The following is a 25950-nucleotide window of genomic DNA, read 5'->3' as shown; positions in this document are numbered from 1 at the left end:
TTTTAACCAGCTTGTCATCCATTTTGCTATTTGTTCTTCGACTCTTGATGCTCTGAGATTAAATAATGAAGCTACTGTGCAATACTTCATCAAAACTGTTTGAAAATCCAAGATATATTACATGGTTTACTTTTAACCACCCCCGCCCCCAACAACCCCAACCTTCCAACCCCTGGTCACCTCAGTTTTGACATTATTCTTTTTCTGCTTTTTCAGTGAAATATGTCCTGATTTCAAAGGAAGCAACTTTTTTTTTAGTTCATTCATGGGACATGGGCATTGTTGGCTGGCCAATGTTTATTGCCCACTGCTAGTTGCCTAGGGGCAGTTGAGAGTTGACCACATTGCAGTGGTTCTGGAGTCACATGTAGGCCAGGCCAGGCCAGGTAAAGATGGCAGATTCCCTTCGCTAAAAAACATTAGTTAACAAGATGGGTGTTTTTTTCAAGAATCGACAATGGTTTCATGGTCATCGGTTGATTCTTAATTCCAGATTTTGTTTTATTGAATTCAAATTCCATCATCTGCCATGGCAGCATTTGAACCCGGGTGCCCAGAACATTAGCTGAATTTCTTGATTAATAGGTTAGTTATAATACCACTAAGCCATCACTTCCCTTAATTTCTCCAGTAATTTAGCTCTTGTGTTCAAGTGGGGATCAAAGCTATGACAGGAGGCGGGTTGCTCAAGTAGAACCTAAACTGAGTGTCAGCAAGCAATCTGTTTTGTGTAGGTGTCACTTGATGGCACTGTTGACTGCTTGTCTGTATAATGATCGGTTGAAGGCTGTTACAGCAGTAATTGGCTGGCTTACATTTGTCCTACTTCTTTGTGGATGGGACAGACTGGGGCAATTTTCCACAATGTCACTTAGGTGTCAATGCCATAGCTGCATGGAACAGTGAGTGTAGCATGAGGGATGGGGAGGCGGGGGAAGCAGATGGTTTCAGTGAACACGTCTTCATCACTTATAGCCAGGATGTTATCAGGACCCGTGGCCTTTGCTTTATTCAGTCTGCTCAGTTGCTTCTTATTATGCCGGTAGCTATTTAGCTCTTATAGTAAGTGACTCAGATATTAGTGAAGCTGCTTTCATAGTACACTTAAAATAATTTCTCCTCTGGAGAGTAGGTTCCAATTGTAGAAGTTGTAGCATTGCTTTATTTTTCTGAAGTCTGTTGAGGAGATATGACTATTACTTTAAAGTAATTCTATCAGTTAATGGCACATTTTAAATGCTTGAATGATAATAGGATTGTTTATGAAAAGTGTGAGTGTTGACTCACACTTAAAAGGCTTAAAAGCTCAGATTTTAGCACCAAAGTCATATTGTTTCCATTATAATATATTCATTACTTGACATCATTACCAAACAGCTAAGTTGGACCAATAAGATAATTGATAAAATACACCATTGTCAAGAAGGTAAGCACTAACAATTTCTGAAAACCCATGTCTTCAAGATTTTTACTTTCCAATACAAAAATATTTTGCAGGTAAGTATGATTAAAAGGCTTGGCAATTTCAGCTGTGGATTTACTTGAAAAGGCACATTAAACTTCTGATTCTCATTTTGGGTGGCACAGTGGCACTGGGTGGCACTGCTGCCTCAAGAGTTCAATTCTGGCCTCAGGTGACTGTCTGTGTGAAATTTGTGCATTCTCCCCATGTCTATGTGGGTTTCCTCTACGTGCTCCAGTTTCTTCCTACACTCCAAAGATGTGCAAATTAGGTTGATTGGCCACGCTAAATTGCCTCTTTGAGTCTGGGGGATTAGTAGGGTAAATACATGGGGTTGTCAGGATCGGACCTAGATGGGACTGTTGTCAGTGTGCCAAATGGCCTCCCATTCACTGTAAGGATTATATGATTCTATGAATTATATTCCATATGCAATGATAATTAATGCACTCATTCATTTCCATTCTTAACTATCTGATCGTGGCCAGGCAATGTACAACATTGTCATAGAAACTAGAAGCAAGAGTAGGCCATTTGGCCTTTCAAGCCTGCTGCACCATTCATTTCGATCCTGGCTCATCAAATTCAACATTCTGATCCCTACTCACCCCCCCCCCCATATTCCTTTAGCCCCCAAGAGCTGTGGAATGTAGCTGTTGTCTCCACACCATTATCTCTAAAGACCCCAGGCGTCCATCACTGACCCTCATTCATTTCTTATCTACATGGAGTTTCTTGGCAATATCAGCTTCTGCATTTACTTCTCCCATCATTTCTCTCAGCTCTTCCACTGTCTACTTATTGAATAGACTGCTTATTGAACATCCAGTCTTGGATGAGGTAGGGCAGGGGGAGGGAGGGAGGTTGGTTGGTTGGTGGGGAGCAAAAAAGAAACTATTGTCTTTAGGTCTCACCAATTGCCATTGATTTTATAGAATTATAGAAACCCTACAGTGCTGAAAGAGGTCATTCAGCCCATTGAGCCTGCACCAACAATAATGCCGATCCTGTAATCCTACATATTTACCCTACTAATCTCCCTGACACTAAGGGGCAATTTAGCATGGTTAATCAACCAACCCACACACCTTTGAACTGTGGGAGGAAACCGGAGCACCCGGAGGAAATCCATGCAGACACAGGGAGGATGTGCAAACTCCACACAGACAGTGACCCGAGGCTGGAATTGAACCCTGGTCCCTGATGCTGTGCCACCACTGTGCCACCATACAACCCACTCCCTAGCAACAACTGCAGGCTGAATCAGACTGTTCACACATTTGGAACTCTACATAACCCTGAGCTGTGCTCTGACCTTGTTTCCCTGTTATCACAAAAACAGTGTGTCACTGTGTAGTATTGTTTGTTTCCATCTTTACTGTAATCCTTATGCTGCAGACACACTTACCCATTTCTTTGTTACCTCCAGATTCAACCATTTCAAACTCCTGTGGTTGTCCAGACACGCTTATATAAACTTCAATTCATCTAAAACTCTGCTGCCCACTTCACACTCTGAATTGTTTCTTACTCCTGTAGTACTCCTGTCCTTTCTGGCATACATTGACTTCTACTTTCCTCAAAGCCTCCAATTTAAAATTTTCATCTTCGGGTTTAAATCCCTTTATGAATCATCCCTCCCTATTTCTAACCCAATTCCCCCCAGATGTTTTGTTCCGCCCGCTTTAGCCTCATTTTGCATATCACACTCTGTCTCACCATTGGTGGCTCTGTTTTAATTGTCACGATCTTGAATGCCCTTTCTAAGTCCCTCCACTTGTCCTGTTTCCTCCCTAAAGACAATTTTTAAAACCTACCTCTTTGATCATCCCTATCACAACTTGACTGAAGTATCTAAGTAATTGCAACGAACTAACTATTAGAATTACTGTAACTATACACAGATTGCAAGAATGAGTTACTGACTTCGACAGCACCAGGATCGTTTCTGCCTGGGAAAGATCATGCTTAGCACCGGGATTCCCGCTCTTCAGCCTGATTGGTCAGTTGGGTCACATGACCTTCCAAAACCTCTTCTTTTAAAGGAGCTCGCTGCTACACTTGACATTCAACTTGTGGAACCTTTTTAAAGCTACTGTGTACATGAAAGATATTAGACAAGATCTAACCTGCCATTCATGTCCCCCCCTGTTCCCCAACCCGCTGCAGCGAGGTCGGAGAATTTGGTGCCCAGCCAAACCTGCGTTCACTGTAACAGGATAGGAAAATCTTGCCAGTGTGAATAGTGGTCACATTCTGGCTGTTGAATGTGTATTGCACAGGTTCCATTGTGGGAATAGAAACTTTGAGTTAATTAAATCACTTTGCTGTGGCCTTTTGATCAAATTAACTTTGATTATTTGCCCATTGTTGTGCATATCTCATCACCGGTTGCAAATTCAATGTTCCATTGAAACAAGCTTACGTTATCTCAGTGACGCTAAAAATACCCTATAATGTAAAGAATCGTTGCATCTAATGTGCCCCTTTGGAGTATGATGAGGAATTTTATTGCACTGTCACAGTAGGACAGTGTTATAGAATGCAGTGAGCCCAAGAATGTGTGCTGTGATGGCCGAGTGATTAAGGCCTAATGAGAAAATGGTGGAAAGTCACAGCAGATCTGGCAGCATCTATAAGGAGAGAAAAGAGCTGATGCTTCGAGTCCAGATGACCCTTTTTCAAAAAGTGATTAAGGCATTGGACTTGAACTCTAATGGAGCCTCCGCATTCAAGTTTGAGCCCTGTTTGCAGCGATAAAGATTTATAGGTGACATGGTGGCACAGTGATCAGCGCTGCTGCCTCACAGTGCCAGGGGCCCCGGTTCAATTCCTGGCTTGGGTCATTGTCTGTGCAGAATCTGCACATTCTCCCTGTGTCTGCATGGGTTTCCTCCCACAGTCGGAAAGATGTGCTGGTTAGGTGTGTTGACCATGCTAAATTCTCTCTCAGTGTACCTGAACATGTGCCAGAGTGTGGCAACGATGAGATTTTCACAGTAACTTCATTGCAGTGTTAATGTAAGCTTACTTGTGACACCAGTAAATAAACTTTAAGATGATGTTGCTGAGGGGCAGCCTACAGATAAGAACTCTAAACTTTAGAAACCCATTGCCTTTGGCGGAACTGGAAAACCCCACCCATGGGAAGAATTGTGAAATGAAATTTTAAGCCCCAATGAAATTTTCAATTAGCTTTATTGGTACAAAGCAATAAGATTAGTCCAAGATGTGTATCCATTTAAAATCAAAAAAATCTTCAACCCTCCAGGATTGGCCTGGAGTCTCTAGGAGTCAAGATTAATCTCTAGGACACAGTTGTGCACAAGCCAAGAGGAAAAGAAAATCATAGGAACATTAAAGGAATTTATCTTCATCAGTTTCTTTGAACATTTCTCTATAGAAGATATATAAGTATAGAAAATGGGATTGAAACACTGTTTGGCCAACCCGTCATCCCATTGAATAATGAATCTTTTTGCTTCCCAATTGGCAGAGAAAGTCAGTGTGTCACAAGGATGGATGTATTGGCTGACTGATGGCAAAGGCATGGGGGTAAGTCTGTGATGAAACCCAACATTTAACCACAGTTGGCAACCCTAAATGACAAGAAGCATGTTTTTTCAAGCAATGTTCAGCTGCCATGTTGTTTACTGCAGCTACATCAGCTACTTACAATTTATGTCCCATCTCTCTAGGATGAGTAAAACACCCACCACGCAACCCAGGACGATTAAAATGGTATACTGAGTTAATTTTATTTGTGTCATAAATAGGCTTATATTAACACTGCAATGAAGTTACTGAGAAAATCTCCTATTTGCCACACTCTGGCACCTGTTCGGGTACCCTGAAGGAGAATTTAGCATGGCCAATGCACCTAACCAGCACATCTTTCGGGCTGTGGGAGGAAATCGGAGCACCCGGAGGAAACCCACGCAGACGCAGGGAGAATGTGCAGACTCCGTACAGACAGTGATCCAATCCAGGAATTGAACCCAGATCCCTGGTGTTATGAGGCAGCAGTGTGACACTTTGCTGCCCATGCAGAGCAAGCTTGGCTTGCCTATTGCCATTTTTAATTTTGAATCTACTCTCCCTGATCCCTGTTGTGTGGAAGGTAATATTGATCCTATTGCATTTTTAATTAAGTGTTTACACAGAAATTTTCTCAGGTCCAAAATAGACTGGGCCAGTGTGCACTTATACAATTTTAGGACAGACTTCAAACTGTATTTTCCATAAGTGATAATTTTCTGCTTTTTTGTGACTGATCTCTGCCAATATAATTAAAAATTTTGCACTACAAATGCAATCTTTCTTTACAGACATTATTTCCAGTGTCATAATACTGAGTCACTTCTCCGTGCCAACATTTAACATTCAAATTGCCTGGGTCAACATTTATAATAAAAATCTGTATTAAAATTAATAATTAAGAACCCTATCTCAACATGGTCATTTTCCAATATTCCCATCTGCATTCTTTTCTTCAGAATTGCAATTTCAAATTATTACGACTACATGAGAAGAGGTAAACTGATTCCTCTCTACACAACTTCCTAGGTTGGTCGCAACAAAGATTTAAATTTCTTTGTCATGAGGGTATACCTTTTCCACATCAGGATGTATTTAACTATTTAAGCTGTCAGCAGTAAGATGCCAATCAAACAAGGGTTTTTTTGAATCAAAGAGCAAATTTATTAACCACTACACTCAAGAAAATTAACAAAAATGTGACGTCAAGCGTTCAGCCCTCATAATCTCATTCACGTGCACACACGCACACATCAGAAATAAGGGGAGTCAGAGAATAATAAAAATGTTCAAAGAATATATGATTAACTATCTGTTAATTGTCCTTGAGGTGTAGGTTTTAAATGTAGCGGTTGACATAGGTTAGCTGGATTCTTGGAAATGGTCAGGTGTAGAAGCTGGTGCAAAGTTTATGAGACTTGGTTCATTGTAAGTTTGTGTTAGTTGGCTTCTTTTTTCAGAGAGGAAAAGGGAAAGAGAGAGAGAGAGAGAACAGCCCTCAGCCTGTTTCCTCTGCTGAATTTAGTTTTGATACCACAATGTTTCTCAAATGCTGTGCCAGCTTTGCCTTGAAATTCTTCACCCACTGTGTATTTCCATGAGGTTTGGGGTGCATCTGAATTGTTTCATCATTGAGTACTTTGATTTTTTAATGTTTCTATGTAATGCTTCTCTATTATAGGAAATGCAGCTCTCTTCACATCCCCCTGAGGGTGATTTATTTTTCTTCTCACCTTCACCTTGAAATGTGGCCTTGCATTTTTAAACAGTTTGCTCTGTCTCAGTTCAAATTCACAAAATTTTCAGTCGACTGAAAGTTGAAAATCATTTTTTCCATAACTAAAGGTACATAGCCTTGTGAAATTTATGTCCAAAGTGTGGCTTTGAAATAACAGACATAATATATTAAGCAGCAACATAACCAAATTTACTCACTGAGTTAATTTTTTGCTCTTTTCATAGCTTAATTAATGGTTTTACTGTGGTCTCAGTCTGTGACAACAAGCCTACTTTAACTGACATTTGTACCTAAACATGACTTAAATTGGGCTCTCAAACACATGCAGCATCAGTGCGTTCTAAGCATGTGCAATGTGCAGAATCATCCAGGATATAAACTGTTCAGATTTTGCATGTGTAGTTGGCAGAATTGTCTCAGCATGCAGTCTTTCCATCAGCATAACCTGAAGGAAAACTCTGTCAACTTGTCTTGTCAGGACTTGAGAGCTACTTTGTTTTATCAGGAGACTTCCAAAGAAATTGCAGTCTGAATTCTTGAAGCATTTCCTTGAATAAATGTGACACTATTAAATGCTGCTTTTCTATGATAAACCGCTCAAAGGTAGGCATTGTTTACGATTACAGTATATGGTTCCTTTGACAATGAGTGGAAAATTGACTTTTTTAATTGAGAAAGAATTACATTTTCAGTCAGAAAACCCTTTATTAAAGGTCATAAACACTTTCTTAGTTTTTTTTTGCTCAAACTCTTTATTTTTGTTTAACTCCTTTATTAAAGGTAGTGCAAGAACCTCTAATTCTCTCTTATTTAACTATATGCATACAATTTGGAAATGATAAATGGAAAGCATTTAAAGAGATAATATTTCTTTTCAAATAATTGGATATTTATAGTTATTAAAGACTATATACTAATTAGCATGAAAGATACATTTTCTGCCACAGTGATCCTAGCACATGACAATGGAAAAATGTGTATCCTAACTCATGGTTTTCTATCTAATTATCTTGAGGCGCAAGAAATGAATTCCAGGTATGAATATAAAGACATGAACAATTAACTTATAATGAGCACGTTGATGGAAGAGACTTAAGTAGAATCAAAAGGCTGCGGATGGGTGAAAAATGATGGTGGAGTCTTGGGACCTAATGATTTAAAAGGGACCCAAGGCAAGTTTGCCTCCTATTTCTCTAGGTCACTATGCCTACAAGACCCTTTTCCTCAATATGGAAAGATCCTAGGTACAAGATTTCCACAATCTGCTCCCATATACTTCCCTACAGTGCAGAAAGAGGCTCTTTGGCCCATTGAGCCTGCATCGACCACAATTCCACCCAGGCCCCATTTCTGTTACCCCACATATTTAACCTGCTAATGCCCCTGATACTAGGGTCAATTTACCATGGTCAATCAACCTAACCAACATATCTTTGGAGGAAACCAGAGCACCTAGAGGAAGCCCACACAGACACAGGGAAAATGTGCAAACTCCACACAGACCATGACCTGAAGCCGGGATTAAACTGGGTCACTAGCACTGTGAGGCAGTGGTGCTAACCACTGTGTCACCATGCTGCCCTCAAGAACCTCTGATCCAGACTTGTTGCCCTCTCCTCTTTGTGACTTAGACATGCAATTGACTTCAAGATTCCATCAATTCTCAGAGCGTCCTAGGCTGCACATTTTCTGATTCCAGAGTTATCCACAAAGTTTCTTTGTATTTGGATCCCAGGACCCTACATCCAGTCATCCAGATCACAGAATCTGCAGTGCTTCTAGACATACACTCTACTTTCACTGCATTGAAATCCAAGAAACACATCCTTGCATCGCAGATCTCGAGGTCCCATGACACTGCTTGCGAAGTCATCTCTAATGATGACAAGCTAGTATCTTTGATAAGCCTACTCAATGTAATGATCCTGTTTGATTAAAATATACAAATCACCACAAACATCATTGATCGATATATCAATTGATCTGCTAATATACTATTACAGCGTTTAAGAATGAATGCCCTTCTTTCAATAAACCTTACTTCCAGCTCTTGATATCACCTTTATGTCAATAATTAACACTGAAATTTCCTGTGTAAATGTTTGAAAATGATATTACTCTGTGTCACCGGCAGACAATGAGCCTTCGATCAGAATACTAATGCTATAGAATTACTTTCTGCAAATGGTTCTCTGCCACAGTTAATTGCTAAGCCTATTAACTTTGTTTTAATAAAATTGTCCACCACTTTTTACTGAATAACTAAAATTTCTGACATCCAAAATAAGATTATAAACACAAAGAAATACATATTACACATACAATGATTACATTTATTTATTGAATTGTCTATTATGTCTTTTGATGATCATTTTAGCATTTCTCCTTCAATATTAAGGTCAGTCATGGGCTTTGAATGATTTTGTTTCAACCTCAGAACAGCTTCTCTCAGCTTCGAACCATGTTTATTTTGCATTTTCCCAGCGTACAATTTGAGCATTCTGGGCAAGTGAAACCTTCCCACAGGAGGTCAGGGGCTGTGTATCCTGCAATCGGCTTCTCACCTCTTCCCTCCGCAAAGTTGCTCCACTACCTACAAGATTTTCCACTTGCCTAGATGAGTACAGGAAGAAAGACTTGAATTTACATAGCAGCTTTCATAACCTCGAATCTTCCCAAATCATGTTACAGCCAATCTGAAGTATAGTCACTTTGCTAGGCAGCAACAAATTAGCATGCAGCAAATTCCCACAAACAGCGATGTGACAAAAGTCAGACTATGTGATAATAACCAGATAATCTATTTATACAATGAGGATTGAGGAGGGAGGTGGCACAGTGGTTAGCACTGCTGCTTCACAGCACCAGGGACCCCAGTTCAATTCCTGGTTTGGGTCACTGTCTATTGCGGAGTCTCACGTTCTCCCCAGATATGGAGACATGGGATTGAGGGTGATTTAGCACTTTGGATCAGGAATTGGCTAGCTGCAGGAAGACAGAGGCTGGTGGTTGATGAGAAATGTTCAGTTATAGTAGTGTACTGCAAGGATCTGTTTTGGGGCCACTGCTGTTTGTCATTTTTATAAATGATCTGGATGAGGCGTAGAAGGATGGGTTAATAAATTTGTGGGTGACACTAAAGTCAGTGGTGTTGTGGACAGTGCGGAAGGATGTTGCAGGTTACAGAGGGACATTGATAAGCTGCAGCGCTGAGCTGAGAAGTGGCAAATGAAGTTTAATGCGGAAAAGTGTGAAGTGAGTCACTTTGGAAGGAGTAACAGGAATACAGAGAACTGGGCTAATGGTAAGTTACTTGGTAGTGTGGTTGAGCAGAGAGATCTTGGTATCCATGTGCATAGATCCCTGAAAGTTGGCACCCAGGTTGATAGGGTTGCTAAGAAGGCGTATGGTGTGTTAGCTTTTATTGATAGAGGGATTGAGTTTAGGAGCCATGAGGTCATGTTGCAGCTGTATAAAACTCTAGTGCAGCCGCACTCGGAGTATTGCATCCAGTTCTGGTCACCGCATTATAGGAAGGATGTGGAAGCATTGACAGGGGCACATGATCACTGCCCTTACCTCCTTGATCCCCTTCCTCAGGGTGCACTGCACTAGGTCCATGAATGTCAAAACCACCCCAAAGCCTGCCAGGTGCAGTTCCCGCTGGGGAGGCAGTTACATCATGGGAATAGGGCTTCCAGCCCATCAATGAACTGCAAATCATTGGATTTCCACAATTATTGAGTTCCTGCCTGGTCTGGGAGGGAGCCTGATTGGGGCTAGCAGGCGGGGTGGGCCGAGTGAATGGCCACTTGACAGGAATCCTGTTTTATGCCCAAATCAGAGGGATGTTGGGATTCCCACCATGGGACGAATGGGGCTGGTGAATCCCCTGCTCAGTTTCTCACACCACAAAGGCTGGAAGACCTGCTGAGATTCGCAAGAATTCCCTGTTTTTATTTGAGATTCCCAGCACCTGCAGTGTTTTGTTTTTATTTTGAGTTAATTACTACTTCAGACAAGCTGCTTGACATATTCCTGAAAGCATTTAAACACTACTTAACGCAGAGCAGCACATTACTGACATCCACTGAAAAGCATTTGTTTTCAAAAAACTGTCAGCATTCACTCATGACTATAGGACACATACAATCTCATACTGATGCCGTGAAGAGGCATAGAAAGGTTTTGTGTCAACAACTGGGAATAAGCCACATTATCAGATTGTAAATCATCAAACAAGTCGGGCCTTTCAGCTGAAAGTGACAATGGCAGGGCACTTTCTCCTTTAAGAGCTGAGCAGATCTACTTTCCAGATTCCATTTCTATCTCTGACAAGCATTATTTCCATTGTAAAATTAAACAGGTTTGTTCCATTGCTTTTTCAGTGTTGATCGCACTGAAGAAAAAACATACATTTTGCAAAATAAGCAGAGGGTGATGAGGTGTAAATGTCTTGTTATACTACTTGGTGGAGACTTGAGAAATTTCAAGAAATAAACAATGTTCTGATCGCTGTTAGGAAGGTAAGTTTCATGAACAGGATCCAAAATCTTTCTGTTCCTAGCTATCCACTTCCATTGCCAGTCCTGAATACATTTAAATTACTTCTTTACCCATTCATTTGATTCTGAAAACCTTTAGCAAATTTGACCCATCGATCAACCCATAAGCCAGAGAATAAATCGCTGACAAGTGAACCATCTGGAACACTGACAATCCATTGAACAGTTATGACATTCCTGCAAGCATGTCCGTGGGGCTTGAATCTGAGGTATGAGAGCCAGCAAAGCAGTCTAGCATGATAGAAGAACACTGTTTGTATTGAGTATTCTACATTCCTAATTTCTATCATCATCCAAATGTTTGAATTTTATCTTTTCATTAATTAATTAATGAAAAGTGGTTATCACCGTAGCCTCACAGCACCAGGGACCTGGGCTCAAGTCCAGCCTTGGTTAACCGTTTGTATGGAATCTGCACATTCTCTCTGTATCTCCATGGTTACCTCTGGGTGCTCCAGTTTCCTCCCATTGTCCAAAGATGTGCAGGTTAGGTGGATTGGCCTTGCTAAATTATCCCTTAATGTCCCAAGATGTTTAGGTTAGATGGATGGAAAATGTGTGGGGTTAAGGGGATAGGGCAGGGGAGAGGGCCTGACAAGGTGCTCTGTCGGGGCGTCAGTGAAGACCCGATGGGGCGAATGGCCTCTTCTGCACTGTAGGGATTCTATGATGCTATGAATCTATGATTAGCCATGGTAAATGTGTGGTCTGTTATGGGGATAGACTGGGAATGGGTGATGGGCAGTTTTGAAGAGTCAGTGCAGACCCGATAGGCCATTCTGCACTGTAGGGATTCTATAATACTATGAATTCCAAATGCCAGTATTTAAGACTAAATATTGTACAAATCAAAACCAATTGAGGTGATAGTATATTGTGAGTAGCTGGGCTGTAAAGGGGTGGAGTTGTTTCTCCTCATACACCTTGGCAAAGGAATAAAGAAGTGCTATTTAAAAATTAAAAGCCAAACACCTGGAGACTTTTGAGAGGGAGGGAAAGAGAAAGGGAACAGACAAAGTAGAGCTGCTCGCTCATATCATGGTTTTGTCTACAATATACTGTGCTCTCATATAACCATGCTTTTGCCTGGAATATTTCTGTTCAGTCTATATATGAGAATTCACAATTGGTGGCTTGAACAACAATGCCTTTACAACATCAGGAAACAACAACATATATTTAAATAGCATCTTCAATGTAATAAAATGTCAAAAGGCACTGAACAGAAGCATTAGAGAACAAAATGTAACACTGAGCTACATAAAGAGATATTCGTTCAGATAACCGAAAGCTTGATCAAAACAGGAGGTTTTAAGGAGTGTCTTCAAGAGGAAAGGGAGGTCAAAAGGTGGAGAAGTGTAGGGAAGAAATTCCAGAGTTTAAGACTTAGGTATGACCACCAGAGGTAGAGGGAATAAAATATAGAATTTTCAAGGGGTCAGACTAAGTTCAGCTCAGGTGGGAAATCTACTGGAGTTCTTTCATGGCTAAAGGGGAACTGATGGAAGTACTGTGCTTAGGCTTCCACAAGATATTTGGTAAGGTGCCTCATCAAAGATTATTGCAGAAAATCAAAACTCATGGTGTGGTGGGTAACAAACATACTGACATGGATTGAAGATTGACTAACTAACAGGAAACAGAGAGTAGGCATAAATGGGTCATTTTCTGGTTGGCAGAATGAGACGAGCAGTGTGCCACAATGCTGGGGCTTCAACTCTTCCCAATTTATATGAGTGATTTGAATGAAGGGACTGATTGTATGGTTGCCAAATTTGCTGATGACATGAAGATATGTATGAGGAGGACATAAGGTGGCTATGAAAGGATACAGATAGGTTAAGTAAGTAGGCAGAGATCTGCCAAATGGAGACCGGGATTCTCCTATCTCATTCACCCTGCCATTGCTGCCAGCAAGAATGGAGAATTTGGCATTCCGCCAAATCTCCATTCACAACAGTAGGACCAGAGAATCCTAGCCGTGAATGAGTTTGGAGAATTCTGGCTGGAGTTTAATGTGGGCTTGTCTGATTTAGCAAGGCAAAGAAAATAAAACCACATTATCTAAATGGTGAGAAATTGCAGAGGTCTGGATGTCCTTGTGCACACATCGCAAAAGATGCAGCATATAATTAGGAATGCTAATAGAATGTTTATGGCAAGGGGAATTGAACACAAGAAAAGGGAGGCAGTGCATTGGTGAGATCATGGGCAGGATTTTCCATCCACACTCACCCCAAAGCCAGAAATTCCCATCTGAGGTCAATGGACCATTTCTACAATTCCCATGGCAAGTGGGACTGGAAAATTTCGCCACACACCTGTGGTTCGATATACAAATGTACAAATTAGGAGCAGGAGTAGACTGCTTGGCCCCTTGGCCTGCTCTGCAATTCAGTAAGAACATAGCTGATATAACCGTAACCTCAATTTCATTCCTGCGTTTTGAGGATGAGTGTTCCAAAATCTTAAAACCCTCAGAGAAAAATGTTTTCCTCATCTCTGTCTTAAATCCCTTGGAAATAGATTGACAGGCTCAGTTCCACAGCAATAGACACATCGTGCATGTGCATGGCCTCAGGCCAAGCTAAAGTTACATAGCTCTGGTTGCATAATATAAAAAACAGGATCATATTGGCAAATTGGAAATAGATAGAAGAAAATAGGGAGGAATCCAGAGATGAAGTGGTGGGATTATATAAGTAGTATGGACTCAGCAAAGAATATCAACAAGCTGTTTGAGCTCAAATACATGTACAGAGTCACAGAAATAGAACCATTGAATCTCTACAGCACTGAAGGAGACCATTTGGCCCATCACCCTCCTCACCCTGTGAAAGAGCACCTTATCCAGCCCTATCGCCTGTCCTATTCATAATCCCATATGTTTATCCCACTAACCCTCTAACCTGCACATCCGAGGATACTAAAGGGAAATTGAGCATTGCGAATTCATCTACCCTGCACATCTTTGGACTCTGGGAGGAATTCAGACCGTCCTGAGGAAACCCACACAGACCCGAGGAGAATGTGCAAACTCCACACAGACAGTCACCCAAGGCTGGAATTGAACCCAGGTCCCTGGTACTGTGAGGCAGCAGAGCTAACCACTGTGCCACCACGCCACTCAAACTAGTGAATGAAGCTCAGAAGCTATTTGAGAGTGGAATGTCAAAAGGCACACTGATGGAGGTATTTTTATATGAATTAAGGTTAAGGAGGTGTAGAAAGTCATTCACAGGATCAGAAAGATGATGGCGAATTGGAGGACACCATAAAATCCAGAAGTAGCAAAGATTGTACTTCACCTAAAGTGAGCGATTTTCTGCCTCAGAGCCGACCAAAGCTGTAAAAACAACAGAACCAACGTCGCTCAGCAGAAGATTAAAACCTCTCGATCACAGACGTGATGGGGGAAAGGCAGTAAACTGATCAAAGTTATTTAAATGCTGAAAAAGAGCAGCAGATCAAAGACAAAAAGTGGTTTTACGGGTCAGTCTGAAATTATTGGGACTCAACAAAAAATGTGGCTGCTGTGGAATCAGTCGACTAATTCAGGAAGATGCATGTCTAAATGTAATACTACATTCCAGTTCAAGGACTCAGATTGACAGCCTATACACACATAGACGCATTTATTACCACGTGTGCTGTACACTTTACAAAGAGCTATGCCGATTAAGAGACCAAATAAATTGAAATGAATGACAAATACACATTGCTTTACACGGAAGAATCATTTAAGATTTCTGCTGAAGTATATTAATTTCTTGGAAACCAGGTTCCTGGAAATTGGTTAGTGGCTGTACATCCTAACGGCCAGTTCCTCTTCAGGATGTCATCCTTTGGGTGAAGCAATGCTCTTCCTGCGTTATGAAGAAGGGCGAATATAGAATTAGAAATTCCTGGAAAAGCCCTGCCGGAGCGGTCTGGCAGCATATTCGGAGAGAGAAACAGGTCAGAATTTTTTGCCCAAGTGTCATCCCGGCAGGAAAAGCAGTGTGGTGGCGTAGTTGGTCTTTCTCGCTATATTTGTAAACTCATTGGCAAAAAAATGTGAAGGGGCCAGTCCCAAGGTGTCAAGTTGGTGGGGCTTGTCCTAAATCAACTTAGCTTTTTAAGAGATTGGGGTGTCTTTTTTATGGGTGCCCTCCTACAAAGGCAGTTCAAGAAGGCAGCTCACAACCACCAGCATCTAAGGGCAATTAGGGATGGGCAATACATGCTGGCCTAGCCAACAACACCCTCTGAAATAACTTAAAATGCTTTGGTGGCAAAAGGATAGCCATATGAGAAGCTGATTTGTCAGGCAAGCTATAGATGCCAACCAGGGTTGCCGATGCTGTTCACCTCTCCTTGGGGCCAAGAATTCTAATAGTTGAAACTTATAAGTAGGTTGTGGGTAAATCACAATGTTAAGGCAGAATAAGGTCAGGGTGAGACAAAGCTGGTAGAGGCCCTTCATATTTTTGTTTAACTTGGAGTCTTTCTGTTCCTTCCTAATTTGCAAAAAGATCTTAATTTTTTTCCAGCTGCTTTTGTTTCCTGATTGGAATAAAGGCAGAACATTCACACTGCAAGTTGTATCCATGGTCGGAATTCTCCAGTCTCGCATACCCCACCGCTGCTGCCAGTAAGAATGGAGAATTTGGCGCTCTGCCAAATCTCTGTTCGCTGCAGTGGGACTGGTTCATCCCAGCTCCGGGTGAGGTCGGAGAATTCCGGCCCTTGTGCCTCGTAAAATTGAAATTGGATCCTATTGAGGTGAGTTGAATGGGAAAGAGGCCTACAGTTTGTTTCAGGCAGGAACCTTCGCCATCCAGCAGTAGACCCCTCTAAAAGTTTTGGTTTGTCTCTTTGTCAGAGTAACTGGTCAGTCCTCTCTTTTCTTTCTCCATGAATGGTATGCTTTGTCTGTATAGCCTGCAAGGAACATTACTTTTCACTGTGTGTGACAACACTAAATCAAATCAAATCAAATCAAAATCACATCAATCTGGATTCTCTTGAATTCACTTTGACAAATCTGTTCTTACTTAATCATCTATTCATGTTTTTGTCTATGAATATATAGGTCCCTAAAACTGAATCAAAATCAATCCTGTCAACTTTTAAATCTCATTGCAGTTACATCCATTAAAATCTGAATGTAAAATAAATTTCCACTTACATTGAATGTCTCTTCGGTGCTGCTATTCATCACAATTTTTTGTCTACAAATTACAATTACAAATGCAGCATGGGTGGCATGGTGGCGCAGTGGTTAGCACTGCAGCCTCATAACACCAGAGACCCGGATTCGATTCCCGGCTTGGGTGACTGTCTGTCTGGAGTTACACATTCCCCCTGCGTCTATGAGGGTTTCCTTCCACAGTTGAAGGATGTGCAGGTCCGGTTGATTGGCCGTGCCAAGTTGACCCTAGTGTCAGTGGAATTAGCAGGGTAAATGTGTGGGGAATGGGGTCTGGGTGGGATTGTGATTGGTGCAGGCTCGATGGGCTGAATGGCCTCCTTCTGCAAAGGATTCTATGCTGATGTAAATTTGATATTCGGGTGCATGAATCCTAACTTCTAGAAACTGGGTTTATTCAATTTTAACTTTAGAAGTATGTTCAAATTAATGTACAACAGAATACTTGTAAGTACGCAGTTGAATTGTAATGAAGCTGGCTATTGGAAAACAGTGAGGGAAGGTTTCAGTACTTCATCAATGATCCACAATTCGAGCTTTGCTGTGAATGTTAAATGAATATGCACCCTGAAGCTGTATTTTCTGAATGTGCAAATCAACTGCCAATTAAACGGTGAGTTCCATGGTTCAGAAGACAAGCATTCAAATGGGGCAGAAAATTTCTGTGACATCATGTCAAATTAAGTTATGATAAATGTTAATTGGTAACCACTGAAAATACCGGGATTTATTTAAAGCAGGACACCGCAGTTTAAGATTTCCGAAATAAGATCGAATCTATGACTAAGTGGATCTCAATATTAAGATCATGATTTCACCATTTGAATGCCCAAAAACAAAATGGCCAGTGTAGACTGGGTGGTCACATGAGCGCAATGATGACATGAGTATAAAAGGGGTCATGTGCCGGGAGCATGGGATTCTCCCCTGGACAGGTACACAGCATCTAAGAGCTGCTCAGTATTATCAATAAACCTTCATTGTTCTTCGTCCCTGGTCACCAGTTATTGAAACCCAGTCCTTAAGACCACAAAAGGTAGAAGCAGAATTAGACCATTCGGCCCACAAATTCTGCTCTGCCATTTAATGAGATCATGACTAATCTGATTTGAAAATCTTCATCTTCAATTTCCCTTGATACCCTAACTGATTAAAAATCTGCTTCACTCAGCCTTGAACATAATGACCCAGTCTCCATGTAATAAATTCCACAGATTTACTCCCCACTGAGAGAAGAAATGTCTTCTCATCTCTGTCTTAAATGGGCAACGCCTTTCTCTGAGATTATACTCTCTGGTCATAGACTCTCTTACAAGGGGAAACAATCTTTCAACATCTATCCTGTCAACCCTCTGAGAATCCTATCTGTCTCAATAAGTTCCCCTCTCATTCTTGTAAACTCCAATGAATACAGGCTCAACCTTCTCGACTTCTCATCGTAAGAAAATCCCTCCATACCCAGGGTCAACCGAGTGAACCTTCTCTGGACTGCCTCCAATGGAAGTACATCTTCCCTTCAATAACGGAACCAAAACTGTTCACAGTTCAGCTGCAGTCAGGATGCAGGATGAACAAACTCTAACCATTCTATGAAAGGTGAGCCTTGAAAATAATTAATAGGTGAGGAATTGGCACAATCTCAGGATGTGATTGTCCCCATCCCCACCGCAGATACAATGAGGTCCCCATCCTGCAAAGTTGGGAAAAACATTCAAATACATTTCCATGTCATTAGTACTGCTGTACTGATCCCACATAATGAAATCTCTCCCTTTGCCAGTGTGACCTCACATTGGTATGGTTTACAACAGATATTTAAAATGAACCAGGTGAAGGGAATGCCCTGGGGGCAGTGCCAGAGTGCTGGGGGCAGTGCCAGGGTACCAGAAGGCAGAACAACTGTGCAAGAGGTCAGTGTCAGGAATCCGTGCCAGGCCAGTGCTATTGAGCAGTGCCAAAGTTTTCCCTGGGGAGATCCGTGGGGAGGGCATCTTGGTGGGGGAAGGGGGGGTGGATTCCCCATGTGAATTTGTGGGATTGGTGGGGGGTGCGGTTCTTTGTTATTTTTTTAACTGAAAATTGGAGCTCCTTTTAAAAGAGGTGCAGTGGTCTCTGGAAAGTCGACGATGCTGGCTCTTTAGAGTCTGCACCATGGATGTAACAGCATGGATAACATCTCCTGGATCTTCTTCTCCTCAGTGCTGGACAAAATGGTGGGAAAAGCCGACTGTGCAGCTGGTCAGCTGCATAACCCAGTGCTCAGGGGAAAAAAACAATAAATTCTGCCTAATATGTTTTGATAGAGTGGTTAACAGGGAAAATATTTTCTCTTGTTGACAAAAACAGAACTGGAGGCTATTGACATAGTATAGTCACCAAGAAATCCAGTCAGAAATTCAGAAGAAAATTCTTTTCCCAGAGAATGGTGAGAACGTGGGGCTCTCCACCTCAGGGAAAGGTTGAAGTGAATGGTATGAATGCAGTTAAAGGGAAGTTAGCCAAGCACATGAGTGATAAGATCCAATGTTGGCAATTCAAAGAAGAGGAAAGGAGTTATCCCTAGTGTCCTGGCCAATATTTATCCCTCAATCAACATGTCAAAAACAGATTATCTGGTCACTGTTACATTGCTGCTTGTGGAAGATTGCTGATTGCAAATTAGCTACGGCACAGTGGTTAGCAGTGCTGTCTCACATCACCAGGAATCTGGGTTCAATTCCGGGCTTGGGTCACTATGTGTGCATGTTCTGCATGTTCTCCCCATGTCTGCATGGGTTTCCTCCAAGTGCTCCGATTTCCTCCCACAGTCCAAAAGATGTGCTGGTTAGGTGCTAAATTCTCCCTTAGTGCACCTGAACAGGCACCAGAGAGTGACGACGACGGGATTTTCACAGTAACTTCATTGCAGTGTTAATGTAAGGCTACTTGTGACAGTAATAAATAGACTTAAACTTTTATTTGATGCAATATTTACTACATTCCAACAGTGTCTACACTTCAAAAACAAAAGTACTTCATTGGCTTCAAAGCAAGTTACAACAGTCTTTTTAGTAAACATTATTTTTACATTTCTGAGTATCTTGCAAATGATTTCCATTGATTTTATGTATCAGGTGCATCGTCCATTGAAGTTTCTTGTATGTATTGCTATAGAAAATTTCATGATACAAATATACACATTGCTGTAGCCCTTGGCTGTGGTTGCATGGGACGATCTTTAGGTAGGAATTTCGAAGTTTAATTTGCCATGCTATATTCTGGGAGGAGTTCAAATCTACTTTTCTCCAGATGTCATTCAAAAATGCTTTCAAGCAAAAAGAAATCTATTTATTTTCCCTCAGGAATTGACCTTTCTAATGTTCAAAATCTAGGTTTAAATCAAATTATGGTTATTAAAATTAAATTATCCATTCTTATGTGACCGTTTACACCGAACTGAGGTTTTACTTGAAGGGTTCAGCTTAGCCAAAAACCTTGCCGACCCAAATGAATGCAAAACCGCATGAAGTAACATCCGGCAGGTGTTCCAGTGTCAGAGTTATGGTGCACTCTATCATGGTCGATGGGTATGTATGGGAATCTGAAGTGTGTCTTCCAACAAGTAATGGTTCCATTAAGCCGAGTAAAGCCCTGATCGACTGGGAATTTTGGCGACCCACGCACTTTTATGCTTAGCACGCACATCAATCGGTCAGGCAGCATTCACATTTTTGCACCATTCTGGATCCAGGCAAGTTAAATGCCCATATGTGTTTGAAGTTTAGGAATTAAGGAGTATTACAGCCAGTTGTTTCTTGTTTAATTGTAGAAAGATTGGGGCAATTTTTTTGTGTGGAAATATCCTTTCAAGAACACTGCAGCTCCCTGAGGCATCTCCCACAGCAGCTGTCAACTTTCAGGGACCAAATGAAACCTCTGGCCTGCACCTTTACTTGTCTCAACATCTGCCCTCTTCCCGCTATCCCTGTCAGCACTGAGCTTCTGTCAGCTCATGTGTCATGCTGGCTGCCAGTTACTCCGATTTATTTAATAGTAAACTCACAAGCTTTCGAGGTTCCCCTCTTTGTCAGGTGACCTGACGAAGAGGGGAACCTCGAAAGCTCGTGAGTTTCCTACCAAATAAATCAGTTGGACTTAAACCTGGTGTTGTCAGACTTCTTACTGTGTTTACCCCAGTCCAACGCCGGCATATCCACATCATGCCAGTTACTCGGCCAGTGTGAATCGCTATCTGGATACGACAGAAGGCAGGAATGGATTTCACATCCACATCCTATCCCGCCAATCGCTGGAGGAGCTAAAAATCAAGCTCTGGACTTGGCTTTGATAGCTGCGAGTTTTGATTCTGCTTCCCCAATATCACAGACATAAAATGAGCAGTGATGAGCTCAATATGACAGGTGATGTGCAAGTGCCTGTTGTATTGCATCAGGCTCGTTGATACGCATCCAGGGCACATATTATAAAGAGCTGAAAGGCTCCTTATAACACCTTATAGCTCCTTGTAAGGATTGAATGCTTGTGAAACTCTGCTTGATGTTACATGTGACGTACTTGTACAGAAAATAATGGTACTTGCAGACAGCAAGGGACCCTACCCTACAAGCTTGTGATTTAAATGGTTCATCCACTCCCCAACAGGATAGTTGTGAGTTTGCCTGCTATGGCTGCTGGTTAACCAATGAGGCCTTCACTGAGCTACTGTCAGCTTAAACTATTTCACTAATGACTTTTAGTTGCTGTTAGACTGCTTTTGTCTGCTTTGAAAAGACGTTTTTGCAGACAAGGGTGGTCTGCTTTGAGGCCGGAGGAGAAGGGTGAGCAGTGAAGAAGGAAAGCGAGAGAGAGCAGGCACAGCAAGAAGAGACCAGAAAGTACACTGCAGAATCCACAGGGGTTGTGCATGCAGCAGTTCTGTTTCACCACGGTAGGTATCACTGAGTTATGCCACTTGTTGCAACCACAATTGGAGAGACAAATCAAGGCATGGCCAGCACTGCGTGTAACACCTTACATAACAGGCTTCTTCTAGACTGGAGCTGGTGACACCATAAACATCACCTAGTCTGCTGTGCCATGTAGTATCAATACAGCCAAGCTTTCTTGTGTCAAGATAGAGTAAGATTATTAACTACTAAAAACCCCAAGAAAAAATGCTGAAACACATGCATATGTATTCATACAGATTGGAAATGAGAATTGAGTCCAAAGTAAGTAAGTATAGATAAAAAGGTATATAGCACAAGGAGTAGAGGACAATATGTGTGGCCGTTCCAATTCAAATTTTCAGTACAGTTGAGTTTTGTAGGTGAAGAGTTGTCTCTTCAATTCCAGCATTCTGTGATTTGGCAAAGCATCTTCTTGGTTACCTTTTCAGCCGTGATCCTTTTGCTGGCAAGGGCTGATTTCCACAATTAGAGAGAGAGAGATACCTGCAAAAATTGTTTTGAGAATCATGCAGGCAATTACTTCATTATTAATGCTTCCATTTGTTTGTTCATCTTTCTCCACAGGAATAGCATAGCAATCAGAGTTCTGCATCACTGAACAGTCTCCATGAAGCATTTGATCAAATGCCCAATTATAATCTGAGGAGTTGGCAGACCATTGCCCAGCGACAGCTACTCGGGGTATCTCAGTACAGTGCATGAGGGGAGCACTAACACAAAATCAATGAGAACTGGAGAGCAGTCAAAGGAAGAGCAGGAAGAAGAAATGGAGGAAACTCCACATCAGAGGAGGAAAGCCCCCCTGCAAGCAAATGCTCAGGAAATGGATACAGTCGAATAATAAAACAGGGGCTTTCACAGGATGATAGACTGCTGCAGTCAATAGTTGATGTTCTGAGCAGCTTTCACGCTGTAGTAATGAGTATGGATAAGTGAAAATTACGTGCTTTCAAGGTGCTGATCACAGGACTAAAAGCACACAGACGTCCTCAGACTGAGTGGAGCTTGAAGTTCTTCAATAAGGTACCATATGAAAGGTTACTGCAGAAAATAAAGTTAATGGTGTATCGGGTAACATATTGGCAAGGACAGAAGATTGGTTAGCTAACAGGAAGCAGAGAGTAGACAGGCATTAATGGCATATTTTCTGGTTGGCAGGATGTGATGAATGGCACACCACAGGAATCAGAGTTGGGCCCTCAACTCTTTACAATTTATATAAATCTTTATATATATCTTTTCAATTTATATATGACGGCACGATGGCACAGTGGTTAGCACTACAATCTAACAGCGCCAGGGACCCAGGTTCGCATCCAGCTTTGTATCACTGTCTGTGTGGAGTCTGCACATTCTCCCTGTGTCTGTGTGGGTTTCCTCCACGTGCTCTGGTTTCCTCCCACAGTCCAAAGATGTGTAGATTAGGTGGATTAACCATAATACATTGCCTCTTAGTGACCCAGGATGCATAGGCAAGGGGAAATATGTGGGCTACAGGGATAGGGCCTGGATAAGATGCTCTTTTGCAGTGTTGGTGCAGACTTGATCAACTAGAGGCCTCCTCTAGGGATTTTACAATTCTATAAATGATTTGCATCAAGGGACTTATGTATGGTTGCCAATTTTCTTGATGACATAAAGAAAGATAGGGAAGTAAGTTCTGAGGAAGACATAGGGAGCTCCCAAAGTATGTAGATAATTTAGGTGAATAGACAAAGATCTGGCAAATGGAACATATTGTGGGAAAATGTGAGGCTGTCCATTATGACAGGATGAACAAAATAGAAGTATATTATCTGAATGGTGAAACTGTAGAACTCTGAGATTCAGAGGTTGTTCTGGTTGTTCTAATGCATGAATCACAATAGATTAGGGTGTAGATGCACCAAGTAATTAGTAAGTAATTAGGAAGGCTAATAGAATGTTACTGTTTATTACAAGGGGGATTGAAAATGACAGTAGGGAGGTTATGCTTCATTTATACTCAGTATTGGTGGTATCACCTCTGGAGAACTGTGCACTGTACTTGTCTCCTTATGAGATATAATTGCATTTGAAGCAGTTCAGAGAAAGTTTACTTGATTAATACCTGGAATGGGTTGATTGCCTTTTGATTGTCTTATGAGGAAAGGATGGACAGGGTCGGTTTGTGTCCACTGGAGTCTCGAAGAATAAGGTGCAACTTGATTGTAACATTAGGTCCTGAGGAGACTTGACAGGTTGGATGTGGAGAGAATGTTTCTTCTTCTGGGACCACCTAGATCTAGGTGTCACTGTTTAAAAATAAGGAGTTGCTCATTTATGACAAAGATGGGGAAAATACTTTTCTCTGTGAGTCATGAGCCTCTGGAACTCTCTTCCTCAACAGGCAGCGGAGACAGAGGCCCGAATCTTACCACTGTTCGTGCCAATGGGATTTTCCCTTCCCGGCGCAGTGAAGGGAGATTTGGCTGGCTGCCGAATTCTCCAACTTCGCTGCAGCAGGAGTGCGGTGTGAATGGGTGGTAAGATCACGTCCAGAGTCTTTGAATGTTTTCAAGGCAGAGCTGGATAAGTTCTTGATAAGCAAGAGCATGACAGGTAATCAGAGTTATGTGGGAGGTTACAGTTAGATAAGCCATGATCTTATTGAATGGTGGAGCAGAATGGCCTACTCCATTTTTTATGTCTTTTCTTGTGCTGTCTTTCACATCTGAGCCCTTGTTGCCAGTCCGAGGTGTTACGTATTTGTACTTGTTGGTTCACTGGAGTTATGCTCTATTAATGTATGCATCAGAAATGATGTAATAGACATGGTGTGGGAAGTAGAGAGGGAAGCAGCCCATAGAAGAGATCACACACCATTAATAAAGCTCTATTCATTTTTAACTAAAGCCTGTCCCTAATACACAACAAAAACTGGCGCTGAGGACTATACACGTGTACTTCCTAGCCATCCGGAAAGTAGAAATTATCAAACAAAACATTAGAATAAAAAAAGACTTCCACAAGCTATGGAGGCGAATGGTCAGGTGAACATGAGTAAATGATACTCCGCAAGCAGGTTATCAAGCTGTCTGTGACAAATAAGAGGTGAAGCTCAAATATGGGTGTAAGAAAATCAAGGTAGCTGCTGGAAATGCAGGTGCAAATCGTGAACATGAGCATCCTGCTGAAGTGAAAAAATGGTGGAAGATTTCAGAATCATGGGAGCTTTTGATTCTTAGAAGCATTTCGACCATTTTGCACAAGGAAACAAAATAACTGAAGATATTATAGTGCCTACTTTCCCAAACATGATGGGGGAAATCCTTTAATCTCCTCCATAGTTTAATGCAACCTGACAAACCAGGCACTAAAGTTTACAGATAGTGCTCATTCTGCAAGCACATTTTTCATCAAAATCCCTCATGAATACAGAGTGCTTTAGATTCCATAAAAGAAACCAGGAGGAAGATTCCATAAAACAAACCAACTTGTGGCAGTGTTTAAAAGACTTGCAAAATATTGTGTGTTTGGAGATGTGTTGAATGACACTATATGGGACAGATATGTTTGTGACCTATACAGTGAAGCGACACAATGTTAATTGTTAATGTTAATTGTTAATGTTAATCCTGTCTGTTAATTGAGAGTAATCTTATCCTACAGAAGGCCATTGAAATCACTGTTTCTGCGGCACTGGCAACAGATTTCCATCGACAGAGGGGAGAAGACAGCTGAGGTGCATCATCAACTGCTCCGATGGTGATGACCTCCAAACTGTCTGAATTATCAATAATAACTGACATATTGACTATTTTTCGTGTTGAACTTGATTTGAAGTCGTTTGAGGACACCCAATTTAAAGGGGAGAAAATGTGATATATTTGTGTTTATTCTCATTGGCTCACTGGAGTGACGCTATGTTAATGTATTCATCCGAAAGGATGTAATACACCCAGTGTGGGAAACAGAGAGAGAAGAAGCAGCCATGGAAGGGATCACACATGTTAATATAGCTCAATTCGTTGTTATCCAAAGTCTTTTCCATGTATCACGTCTCCAACACACAAAACAAGATTGTTTTTCAGTCGTCATGCTGCTGAACTATAAGCTTGTTGTGTTGTTGCAGCCTCCATTAACAGACTTGAACAATGTGGAAAGAAGTGTCTGCAACGTACACTCAGTCACAGAGAGATTAAGCCCACGTCCTACCCTATGACATTACAGGGGCCTAAAAATATGTGGGGCTGTATTCAGCCCACGGAGATGAAGAGCCACTTTGGATCCGGGAGACAGCAGTTATCCTCCTGCCCTGCTCTTGCCTCAGGACAACCACTCAGCTGAAACAGCAGACTGGTTAGCTTTGCACAGCCAAGTGTCACTGTGAGCAAGAGAAAATATTATGGTGGATGAAGTTAGATAGTTAGTGACAGATTGTAACCCTGTCACATAAATGTGTTTGATCACGGTGTATTGTGTACTTTGTGTATGTTAATTGTTCAATATTTGGCAGGTTTTGTAGTTAGTGCTATAATTTGATTTGA

The sequence above is a fragment of the Carcharhinus amblyrhynchos genome, chromosome 8 (assembly GCF_965287045.1).
Source record: "Carcharhinus amblyrhynchos chromosome 8, sCarAmb.v2.hapA, whole genome shotgun sequence".
In the NCBI taxonomy this organism is placed as follows: Eukaryota; Metazoa; Chordata; class Chondrichthyes; order Carcharhiniformes; family Carcharhinidae; genus Carcharhinus; species Carcharhinus amblyrhynchos.
The sequence above is the reverse complement of the archived record's forward strand: the minus strand, read 5'-3'. Positions refer to the sequence as shown.